At 39.5% G+C, this 6,322-nt stretch overlaps 1 protein-coding gene across 1 annotated transcript in view; it reads left to right on the top strand.

Moving 5' to 3' along the window:
- Positions 1-5,834: 5,834 nt before the first annotated feature.
- Positions 5,835-6,322, top strand: part of LOC107594728 (retinaldehyde-binding protein 1-like) — a 12,708-nt gene continuing 12,220 nt past the window's right edge. The window contains exon 1 of the mRNA XM_016284890.1: positions 5,835-5,907. The gene's annotated coding sequence lies outside the window, so the exon portion shown is untranslated. The remainder of the gene's footprint in view (positions 5,908-6,322) is intronic.

Raw genomic sequence — 6,322 nt, 5'->3', positions numbered from 1 at the left:
CCCCCCTCTGAAGGTAACACATGCATCCTGGTTAGTTGACCGGTTCTCAAAATCATGTCGCCTTCTACCCCTCAGAGGTCTCCCCACTGCACTGGAAACAGCTGAGCTCCTCTTTAACCAGGTCTTCCGCTATTACGGAATTCCCGAAGACATTGTCTCCGACCGGGGGCCTCAGTTTATCTCCAAAGTATGGAATGCCTTCAGACTCCTAGGTGTGACCGTAAGCCTCTCGTCCGGATGCCACCCACAATCAAATGGGCAAACGGAGAGGAAGATTCAGGAGGTGGGACGATTTCTGCGACCCTTCTGCCATGGCCACCAGGATTCCTGGAATCAGTTCCTGGGCTGGGCTGAGTACGCCCAGAATTCCCTACAACAGCCTTCTACTGGTCTCACTCCCTTCCAGTGCGTGCTCGGGTTCCAGCCTCGACTGTTTCCCCTGGTCCGGGGAGCCTTCTGATGTTCCGGCGGAAAGCGAGAGGGTCTGGGACGCTGCTTACCACCATCTCCAATGGGCAGTGCGCAGGCAGAAGACAACCGCGGACCTTCGAAGAGCTGACACACCTACCTATCAACCAGGACAGAAGGTATGGCTGTCGACCAGGGACATCAGACTGCGCCTGCCCAGTAAAAAGCTCAGTCCCAGATTTGTTGGCCCTTTCACCATCCTGGAACAAGTCAACGCGGTCACCTACAAACTCCAACTCCCCTCACAGTACAGAATTCATCCCACATTTCACGTATCACTGCTGAAACCTCACCATGAACCTGTCTCTCTCCCCACAGAGCCTGGCCAGACGGAGGAACCCCCTCTTCCCTTGATCCTGGATGAAGGATCCGTCTACAAGGTGAAGAGAATTCTGCGGTCCCGGCACCGTGGTGGTCAGCTGGAATACCTCGTGGACTGGGAAGGATATGGACCCGAGGAACGCTCATGGGTACCTAGGACCGATATACTGGACCCTGCCTTAATGTTTGAGTTCCAGGCTGCCCATCCTGATCAGCCAGCACCTCAGGGCAAAGGTAGACCACCACGACGTCGGGGTTTTCTGCCCTCAGGAGCGGGCTGTGGAGGGGGGGTATTGTAACAGATCGGCCAGACTCCACCACCACCCAATCACAATGATCCCTCTCACCTGAGTTCTGAGCACCTGTCACCAATCAAGCACCTCATTACCAGCCTGCATAAAAGCACACCTCAGACACCCTCACTGTCCGGTCTCGTATACACGTAGAGGACTCAATGACTTTGCTGCTACTTCCATTTGAATACTTCCTGTGTTCCTCCTAGTGTCTCCTGTTACTCCTAGTTCCCGGATCGCTGAGGTGTGTGATCCTCCTGCCTGCATTCCAGCTCCTGTACAGCCAAAGATCCGGATTACACCGCTCATCATATCCTTCGAACTATTCCCTCACCATCACATCCTCTGAACCCTACCCTAGTACTCTCTGTGACCCAATAAACCAGTTTGATATCTACTAACCTGTTGCGTCTTCCGTTACAATAACTCTGGGTGGCTGAAAAACTTCATTTATTACACAATAAATGGTGAATGAAAGGTTTTTTTTTTTTTTTTTTTGTAGAGAATACAGAAATTCTCAAAATAAAATGTTACTGCTGATTTTTCATGACCTTTTATAAATGGCAGAAACAAAATGAAAAGCAAATGGTTGCATGTCAGTCCAGTCCCTGTGCAGTGGCCCTAAAAAGTATCTGGACACTTTTTTTTTTTTTTTTTTGAATGAACTGCATTAAGTGTGGCGTACGTGTCCAAATACTTTTGGGGGCCACTGTATCATTGAAAAGAATCAAAAACGGTAACAAAGTCCACCACTAATGAGTGAATGCTATGTAGTGAGGAGCTGTTCTGCAGACAATGTTGTGGGCTGCAGGGAGGGTCGCTCATTTGTGCCTGTGCAGCAGAGCAGCAGGGTTTTGTGATGGACTCGTACAAGAACTGTTCCTCCTACTCATTATCGGGTTTGTGCTCGCATGCCTGAATGGAAAGCATCTCTGCAGACCTGTGGCCTGTCCTAAATTTACCCCGCCACCATGAAGAAAACCCCATTCACTCCGAAGCCTGAACTAAACCGTTAGCTTGAACTGTAATTATGAATTAGATTAGTAAAGTTTGAGAACAAACTTTGAAGTTGGCTTGAGAAAGCCTAGCCTGAAAGTTTGAAGCAGCTGTAAAAGCTTGACGTTTGAAAGTTTAGATTAGAGAGATGTTGCTAGCATAATTTTAGCATGGTTAGCATGTTGCTAGCATTTTTTAACACAATTTGTATGTTGTTAGCATGTTGCTAGCATGATTTTAGAATTATTAGCATGTCTTTTAAAGCAATAAGCCCCAAGAAGCCATGGTTTACAGTGAATTTATAACAGCTAAGGGTCGTTGTTCGGCATGACGCGAAGCTGTTATAAATTCACTGTAAACCACGGCTTCACGGGGCTTACTGCTTTTATAAAACAGTTATTCCATATACGTAGTTAGGTTTCACAAAATAAAACAGAGCAAATAAAGTGTAATGATATTAATACAAACATTATTCTTCAGCCAAACAATGTAGTTCCTTAGAAATGGTTGTGTGTTGCTGTGCCGAGCAACACACAAATGTAAACAAAGATGTATATTAGATTAGTAAAGTTTGAGAACAAACTTTGAAGTTGGCTTGAGAAAGCCTAGCCTGAAAGTTTGAAGCAGCTGTAAAAGCTTGACGTTTGAAAGTTTAGATTAGAGAGATGTTGCTAGCATAATTTTAGCATGGTTAGCATGTTGCTAGCATTTTTTAACACAATTTGTATGTTGTTAGCATGTTGCTAGCATGATTTTAGAATTATTAGCATGTCTTTTAAAGCAATAAGCCCCAAGAAGCCATGGTTTACAGTGAATTTATAACAGCTAAGGGTCGTTGTTCGGCATGACGCGAAGCTGTTATAAATTCACTGTAAACCACGGCTTCACGGGGCTTACTGCTTTTATAAAACAGTTATTCCATATACGTAGTTAGGTTTCACAAAATAAAACAGAGCAAATAAAGTGTAATGATATTAATACAAACATTATTCTTCAGCCAAACAATGTAGTTCCTTAGAAATGGTTGTGTGTTGCTGTGCCGAGCAACACACAAATGTAAACAAAGATGTATGTTTGTAGAGTAATTTACAACAGCTTCAAACTTGGCTCAACCAATCAGAATCAAGGACCGGAACTATCCGTTTTATAAAACATGTTTAGCATGTTGATAGCATATTTCTAACATGATTCGCATGTTGTTAACATGTTTTAACAGAATTAGCATGTTAGTAGCATGTTTTTAATGCAATTAACATTTTGCTAACATGTTGTTAGCATGTTTCTAGCATGATTAGACTGTTTCTAACATGATTAATATGTTGTTAACATGTTACTAGCATGTTTTAGCATTGCATCTAACATGATTAGCATGTGGTTAGCATGTTTCTAGTATGATAAGCATGTTGTTACCATGATTACACGTTGTTAGTATATTTTAGCATTATGTTAGCACACTGTTATCATGTTTTTAACATGATTAGCATGTTGCTAGCATGATTACTATGTTGCTAGCATGTTTTTAACATTATTAGCATGTTGCTAGCATTTTGCTAGCATGTTCTTAGCATGATTAACATGTTTGTAGCATGATTAACGTTTGGTTCTAGCATGTTGTTAACATGTTTTTAACATGAATGGGAAAAAAAGCTAAAACCAAATAAAACCAGCTGATTTAGTATTTTAAAAAATTTATTTAAAAAAAACAGTTGATTCAATGTAAAATATGTATTTAAAAAATAAATAATAATAATTGTTAATAATAATAATAATAAAACGCTAAAACCCAGGTAAAATCAGCCTAGGCTGGTTGTCTAGTCTTAGCTAATTTAAGCTTGGTTGGTCTTTTAGCTGGTCTCCCAGCTTGACCAGCTAAGACCAACCTGACCAGCTAAAAAGTGACCAAAACCACTTTTAAACCAGCCTGGGAGACCAGCCAAAGCAGCCAATCAGCTTAAGCTGGTTTTAACTGTTTTTTTCAGTAGGGAGCTGTTAAGCTTTGCTATAGCAATAGACACCATAAGTCTCATTGTACAAAGGTTTTCACCCCCTCAATGAAAGTCTATGGGATTTTTGGTGGTAATGATAGTCTGGTTTACGAAAACCGTAAATCGTATCAGTTAGAAAAGTCATAGCACACCAAGTCAGACAATTTAGAAGATATGACCCGAGTTTGGTGGTTGTAGCTTTAAAGCTCTAGAAGGAATTAGTGTTCACATTTTGGCTCAGAAGAAGAAGCAGCAGCTTAAATAGTAGATCAGTAAGTTTTCAGTAAGTAACTTAATGAAACGAGGGCGAGCAGGACCACAATTTCCCAAATGGCAGTTTACCGTTTACTTTTTTATAATATATTTTTAGTTGCCAAACCAAAACCTTAATTACAAAAAGTGCTCACTGTATAACAGAGGGGTTTAAAGAGGGAATAAACATCAAGGATTGCTCAGCGAGGATTATAAAGTGTAAAACCCAATGCAGTAATAATGTTATTGTGAATCTCAGTCAGTGGTCGCAGGATTAGAGCCTTTTAGATCACAATCCGTCTGTGTGACTGATTTAGGCTGCCAATGTTTTGAGGCAATCAACAATGAACGGTTATTTTATTATAAAAAGAACTCGTGTTGTCTTTGCAGCTTATATCTGTTTCTCTAGTCTAGTCTGTGACCAAATCAAAGCACAGATTTGAGGCTTTTGAATCCAGATCACCAGAATAAAGTCTTTATGTAAGCGCGCGCATGGACATTTACAACTTGAATATGCAAGGCTTCCGGTGTGATTCCCTTTCAGTTATTTTCGCTGTACAAAAAGCGGTTCAAGCAGTTTGTTATACTGCTTGATATTGAACATTGGTATTTCTTATCATAAAAAGTTAATTTATGCAAAAAATTATATTCTTTTATTTCTCAAAGGCACTAATAGCCTACGACCTCAAAAAAAAAAAAAATTCAGAAATGATCCCATCCATGCACCCATTCATTCTCCAAACTGCTTGTTATATGAAATGATCAAATGTCAAAAACTGATGAAAGATCACGAATTCACTAATCAGCACTCTTCTTAAATCAAGATACATTTACTATAAAAGGAAAATGACAATGTATTACATTTTGCTTTCTGAAAAATGTCTCAGTGGGGTAAGAAAAATAATCGTGTTTTCCCTTTCGAATTAAGTCTATTTTTCTGGCCCCACTGATATTTTTTCTTGTTTTAAGTGCACACTCACTCAATTTTTCAGTAAACAAGACTTCATATCTTAAATCATGTTGCTTCTCAAGTATGTTGATTTACGAATGTTTAGAGATTTATACTAGAATAAAAAATACTGAGTAAGAAAAACATTTTGCAGTGAACACCCTTGCATCTGACACTCAGTTTTGTATAGAAATGTAAAAAATCTAGTTACATTATATAATGCTTAGCGGTTCATTAGTAAATATGCATTCAAATAGATAGAAATGAAACCTGAATTCACATCATTTTAAACATGACTGAAATACTGTTCTGTTGTGCATTGTATAATGTTTATTTATTAATAAAAGTTATTATACAAGCATTGGCATACTATTTTTCTGACCTCAACATAATCATAAACTCAACAATTACATACTAAAAGCAAAAAAAGTCTTAAAACTGAGTTCAGAGCACACACTTTTTTTTGTCCCCCTGCTGATGTTTTGTAGTTGGTCCGGTTCAGTCCCTCCCCTGGTGAATGTTTATTATGTAGATGAGATGAATGTGTTGTGAGTTATGGGGTGTGACAGGTTAATCTCTCAGTAAACTGTGCCCGCCTGCACCCCTCATCCAGCCCTGCACTTCTCAATCTCCCTCGGCTGAGGTAAGTCACAGCCTCTGAGGCTTATTAAAGTCATGTACTTGCTCTGAGTTTAAGCTGACAGGCTAAGAGGATGCTGGGACTGGATTCAGAGTGCACTGACTGATACTTAAAACAAGCTTTTAGTTGTATCATTTATTTATTAATTGACTGAATGCAGATCTTTAACTTTATTGAATAGTATTTCAGTTGTTTATTGTGGAAAATCACAGTTTTATACTGTTGCTCTCTAATCAGGCAAAACGCTTGATGATATTAATAGTATCAGAGCCCATCAAATCTAATGATGTGTCAGTTTGCTGTTTTAAACAATACTGTTGTTCATATTTGAAGTTTTTTCTCAGTCGTCATGTGAACTTATTACTTTATCTATCTATCTATCTATCTATCTATCTATCTATCTATCTATCTATCTATC

This window comes from Sinocyclocheilus grahami, unplaced genomic scaffold (genome assembly GCF_001515645.1).
Source record: "Sinocyclocheilus grahami isolate Dianchi unplaced genomic scaffold, SAMN03320097.WGS_v1.1 scaffold190.1, whole genome shotgun sequence".
Lineage (NCBI taxonomy): Eukaryota > Metazoa > Chordata > Actinopteri > Cypriniformes > Cyprinidae > Sinocyclocheilus > Sinocyclocheilus grahami.
This window is presented reverse-complemented; position numbering and strand designations above follow the sequence as displayed.